Below are 6000 nucleotides of genomic sequence, written 5' to 3' on the forward strand. Positions count from 1 at the left end.
GGTTTTGTTATTAAGATTCCTATGACCACATAACCCATTTTTAGTTGTCTGCCTTTGCTTACTCCAATCCATCAAGACAAAAAATATGAAGCCAGAAAAATGCAGACTAGGACAAATAACACACCTTGCGTTTCTTATATGGATGGTCTTTTTCATAATAGAGCAGGAGAGAGAAAGCATATTTACTTCCTCCAATATTTAAGTACAATTCTCACTGGAATCTCCAAGAAGGATGTTAAAAAAAAGAAGGGAGAACAACTCAGCCAGAACCAAATAAAACCATGGCACAGTTTTTACATATAAATAATAATTTTCAGTGGTCAGTTTTTTTGCACCAGAAATAATCCATTTGTATCTTCATAGCCCAGGCCATTCTGCTTGAAAACTTTCATTCCAAAGCACATATACACTTTTCCAAAAATCTTCTGTCATAGTGCCTGCTGTGGATACCTTCATGAATTCACTTATAAAGAGGGGCATAATCTGCCATGATCTGTTCTGTATTATTAAACTCAACAGAAAGCTCTATATGCAGTGACAGGAGGCCACAGGCAATTAACACTGCAAACTGTAAGGTTTAGAATCTTTGCACGCACATGCATGCAATTATACAGTGACTAGTTCATAGCAGCAAAAAAAAAAAAAAAACCTCATAGAAACATTTAGTAAAACAAACCTTTGCACTCCCCAGGCTTTAGGTGAAGAGTTAGCTTTACGTAGCACAAGGATAAAAGAGCAAAGAAGACCTGTTTGGCAGATTGTCCCCATTTTGTCAAAGTACTAAATTTAGCCTACCACCAGAATTGCTAAGAAGGCAACATTATCACATTATCCAATCTCTCTGTAAAGACTTTCCAAAATCTACCGTGTAGAAGGAGCATTATAAATATAAATTTAATTGATAAGTATGTTTGTGCTGTTGCTAGGGGAAAGGGAGATGTACCTTTGCTAACTGGCCATTCAGGGGAAATCATAAAATAATTACAGGTACTATGGAGTAATTTAGGAGACTGAAGGAAGTGACTAAAAGGACTTTATCTAACATAAACATATAAACTATGATTCCCTAGCTATATTTCATACCCTATAGGGATAATTGTGAATAAAATGGAATACTCTCCTTATAGCTTATAGAGTCATGTCTCATCTGAATCCCAAGTTACCTGAAAGTCTTATATTTTTCAATGGTAATAATAATCAATTGCCTAAATATGCTAGATTTTCACTGATTCCAGTGACTAGGTGGCCTAGTTACAGCACAGGATGAAGTCCAACAAAGATGTGGTATACATATTGGAAGTGGGTGCATTTAGGAAATTTAACAAATTTGGAGTATAATATCAATATGTTTCTGGAAATTTTGTAGATACCATTTGAAACCAGAATAGTATGCTCTAATGTAACACACGGTTTCTGTTTTGACTGTGGAGGCACATATTTAATAAAGACAGAATACAGATCTATTCACTGTTTAAAATGTGTTGAGATTTCTAGTCATAGTGTCAATAAACACATCCCAAAGCACCCCTACACAGAACTGATTTTTTTTTTTTTTTTTGCATTTGTAGCCTAATGAATAAAAATATCTCCGAAAAACTGAAGAGAAAAAATACTGCCTGCAACAGTGGCTCAAAGAGTAAAACTCAATTATAAATGATGTTGTTAAACCATGGTTACCCAGTTGCACTGTAGGTCAGATCATGTAAAATAGTGAAAAACTAGGTACCTTAAAAATGTAGACATTTTTTAAAAAGTCATTCCCTCCCCCTTCAATACTAAACCAGTATTTTACATGGATCCCATTAAAAGCATATGTATGTATGTATGCATGTGCATATATATGTATAGAAGGAGAGATTAGATTCATATTGCAGAGAAAAGTATTTAAATACCACTTTTCTTCACATTCCAATGAAGTCTAACCATTCCTCTTACAATTTCTGTTAAGAATAAGCAGAAGATAAGAATTGTTAGCTATATTTCACTGACAGGGCACTGAATCACTGTGCCAAATGAATAGAATCAGATTTTCTAAAAATTACCCAGTAAATCAGTGGTCAATGACAACTAAAAACCAAAACTAATTTCTAGGTCTCTGTTTGCTAGGCCCACGTTTCCACCTCCCCTGTTTCGGACTGCACTCCAAACCCAAAGTAAAACTGTTCTCTAAAAAGACTTACAGTAACTCATTGTGAGACTATTCCTCCTCTTCCAGTGATACAGTTCCATGTGCTCTAAGTAATTCAAACTAAACCAAAGAATTTTCCAACAAAATAGCAAAGTCACCATATTACACGGCACTAAAGTCAATGATTCATAAGCAAGATACAGGATGTGAAATGCTGTGCAGGTATGTGGACCAGACATGAGGTTGATTCGGCTGGCTTGGCCTTCATATCTAGCAGCAATCTGTGTTAATGCGTTTCTTCTCTTTGTTTTGGTGGAGCCCTACTAATAACAAGTTGATGAACTGCATTTGTAAATATCAGTTATAGATCAAAGGGGGCTATGTTAGATGCTTATTTTACTTCAACTTATGGTTTTTCACCTAGAAAACAAAACTGCATTGCACAGTAAAGTTCCTTATTTTTACTTGACTCTTCAATGAACAAAACAGCTGCAGAATAATGCGATTTAATGAGGCATTCCTAATAAAATACTGGAGAAGTAAAAGCAGGGGCACTGAACTGTTTCTGGTTGTTTCATCTTCTCAAATATATTAGAAATAACTGATGACACTTGGGAACATTCCTAGTTTGGGACATGCATTAAAGAGGCAAATGCCCATTAGTTTGCTGCCACAGCTGAACTTAGAATCTGACAGTACCTTTTATTAGGGCCCATGATAAAAAAAAAAAAAAAAAAGTCTGGAAAATGCTGGAGAGGCACATCTTACCCTACTTGTATAGGATAATCCATAACCTGCAATTAGTGACAAATCAAACTTAAAATGCACTTTCAACATTTACATATTCAAAAACACATTATAAAGGATCATCATTAAAATACTAAAGATACCGAATCCAGGATGACTAAACCTTTCTGATATTATAAAAAATAACTTCCATAAAATCTTCTATCACCCCCTGAATTTCATCACTTCATAAATTTTTAAAAAGGAAAAGTGGCCGTGTCTAAAAACAGATCTTTTTACAGCTGTTGTCATCACATTTTTATAACTCGGTGGTTAGTAAATACTGTAATGCAGTCTCCAAGCAATATGTACCTTTTTTGACATAGATCCATGGGATCTCAGTGAATCTTCACTCTCCGGTTTGTCACTTAAAATAGCTAATAGTTTTCAGATTCAAAATCACACATACTCAGAAAGCTTAGGTTCCTTTTTAGCACAACTTGTAGCCTTACAGGTGTTTGCTTTCACGTCGAGGTTTTTTAGTTCTTCCGTAAGAGACATATATCATAGCACTATGTATAAATATGTAAATTCAAGCATCCTAAATTACAAAACTGTATTAAAGGCAAGAATCAAGATTTCAGTCTCAAAAAATGCCTGATTTGAATAAAGCAACACACTAAAACTGTGTTCTGCCTCTTAAAAGTACTGTGTCTAAGCAGTTGGCAGTGTGACACTGCTTTCATAGTATTATGTCTATAAATAATGCAATCTAATTATTTTCATTGAAAATTAAGAAAATGCAAATAAAATGAGCTCCAGTGTGGTTCGTAATGGCCTTTCAATGGCTACAGATGGTTTTAAAAATTAGGACTCTAAAAAGGTCAGTATGCAAACAACTAACTGACCCGGGAAGAGATCCAGAACAAAGTAGGAAAAAGGGAAGATTAAATGTGTCTGATCATTTTTAAGGATCTCAGGTGCCAAATTTGAAACTGTAGAAGATTCACCAGTCTGAGAGCACATGTGCAAACATGGGAAGGCTGGAATCAATACAAATAATCTTAATGCCCTGGTTTTTAAAGGCTTTAGAAGTGTCTTCAGAATCCTTTGCTAGTTATTGCTATTTAGGACTTTACCCAGAAATCTTAATTACTCATTTGTCTTAACTTACATTGCCTAACAGAGCAGTTTTAAAGTGTTAATTGATAATAGTCTGAATGTTGATGTCTCAAACAATCTAGTTGGGGAAGACAGGAACCAGATAATTATCATGCAGTCAATGGTCATTAAAATTCATCCTGTCATGAGTAAAAGACCCTTATACACCGACTGCTTTGCGGGTACTTTTCAGAGCAAAGGTTGCATACAGGTTTGTTTGGTTTTGTTTTTTTCAAGAATGATGCTTACAAAATTCAAGAGGGTATTTAACACTCACAAAAAGAAGATATTTTCTTTTCTGTCTTATTGCCACAAGCCAAACTCACCCAGCACCAGGTGAAAACAGGCTAGCTATCCACTGTAGTGACTACACCTGTGATTCCACACAATTCAAGCAATCGTTTAACACTTGCTCAGGAGGTGGAATACTAACTAGAAAGCATCACGTCTACCACGGGGCTCTGCAAGTACCTACAGTTCCTCCTTTTCAAGTGGGGACTAGATAGCTCAGCCTGCAGTTCTAGGAGAAATAGAGCAATGGATCTCAAACTTTCCTTTACAAAGGCAGTTTCTGGAAATAACACGTTCCCCACTGACAAGTGAAGATCAGTGGCTTAAAGAAAACACCTCGGTGGAACCTGGCCTTTTGGAATAGAAGGGGGGAAGGGACAGGAAAGCAGTGGGGCAGAAAAACCGTGTACTATTAGCAAGATTCTAGAGCCATCTATGCGGAAATAAATGAAAAACCGTTAGTTTCTCGAAGCTGTTCTTTTTCTGAACGCTGTTCCTAAAATGACCCTTGTCCTAAAGCTCTCCTGTAGTATCCTTTACTGAAGCTTTATCTCATTCAGTAGTAAAGCGTCCGGTACCAAATCTAAATAAACCTTTACACAGATGAGGCTCCAGAACTTATCAAGAAGATTCTTTATGAAAATGGTTAGAGGTGGAGAAATCGATAGCCACCCTCTACAGACAGGCCCGAGAATTAACTAATCAGAAGTGGACAGAAAGTGGAGATTTCAGAAAGGCGACCTGACATCCCATTGATCCTCCCTTGCACGCGACCCCCAACTTCTTTTTAGGAGTCCAAAATGGTTACGAACCGAGATTGGTTTGGTTGAGAGATCGAATTAAAACCCACTTCAACCTCGGCCGGGTCGCCCGTTGTGTTAAGAGAAATGGGGCACAGAAGAGAGGGAGGGCAAGGCTCTCGGAACCGTCTTTCACTTGCTCAGATTCCCTCTCGGCGTTCCTCTACCCCCGCCCATACTCTGGACGCCCAACCAGCATCCGCTATCACCTCTCGCCTTCCCCGGGCGAGCTCCCTACAGCCCCCGACCCCCGGAGAAGGGAGGGCTTCCGGGCCCCGGGTCCTCCAGCTGCCGCCCGAGTCCCCAGCGCCGGCGGCAGGCGCGGCTGGCACCTACCTGCAGCCCGGCTTCCTGGTGGCGGCAACACCTAGCGATGCTCCTGCAGCTTCCGCGGGCCCGCGCCAGCCTTATCGCTCTTGCATCGCTTCCAAGATGCCAATCCGCTGTCACCGTTCTGGGGCATAGGGAACCGAAGTCTGGTGGTGTGTGCTCGTGGAGGGCGTGTGAGTGTGGCCCCAAGCGTGCGTGTGTGTGCGCGCGCGCGTGTGTTTCCTCCTCCGAGAGCAAAGAGGGTTCAGGAATCTCTAGACATCCAAACTGGAATCCCCTTAAAGTGGGTGGAAGGTGGCGTGCGGGAGCCTCGTTTCTTTCCTCCTCTCGTTTTTCACAAGTCAAAGTAATCAAAAGATTTGTTTACTGGGGAAACGCCGAAGTCCCGCAGCCCTCGCCAGCGCCCACGGTCGCCAGCGGTCCTCGCCGGATGCGCGCGGTGCGCTCAGCTCCTCACAATGCGAGAATCAAGGCGGTCTTGCAGCAGTTACCGCTCTTACTCCATCTCTGATTTGTTTGCTTTGAACGCCGAGTAAAGACTTTTCCTCCTGCCACACGTCGTCT

At 39.9% G+C, this 6000-nt stretch overlaps 1 protein-coding gene across 1 annotated transcript in view; it reads right to left on the reverse strand.

The window, feature by feature from the left end:
- The window catches only part of TAFA2 (TAFA chemokine like family member 2), a 548201-nt gene extending 542441 nt beyond the window's left edge, over positions 1 to 5760 (reverse strand). Inside the window, exon 1 of the mRNA XM_060026304.1 lies at positions 5443 to 5760. The gene's annotated coding sequence lies outside the window, so the exon portion shown is untranslated. The remainder of the gene's footprint in view (positions 1 to 5442) is intronic.
- Positions 5761 to 6000: the final 240 nt, after the last annotated feature.

Source organism: Delphinus delphis, chromosome 11, assembly GCF_949987515.2.
Source record: "Delphinus delphis chromosome 11, mDelDel1.2, whole genome shotgun sequence".
NCBI classification, from domain to species: Eukaryota; Metazoa; Chordata; class Mammalia; order Artiodactyla; family Delphinidae; genus Delphinus; species Delphinus delphis.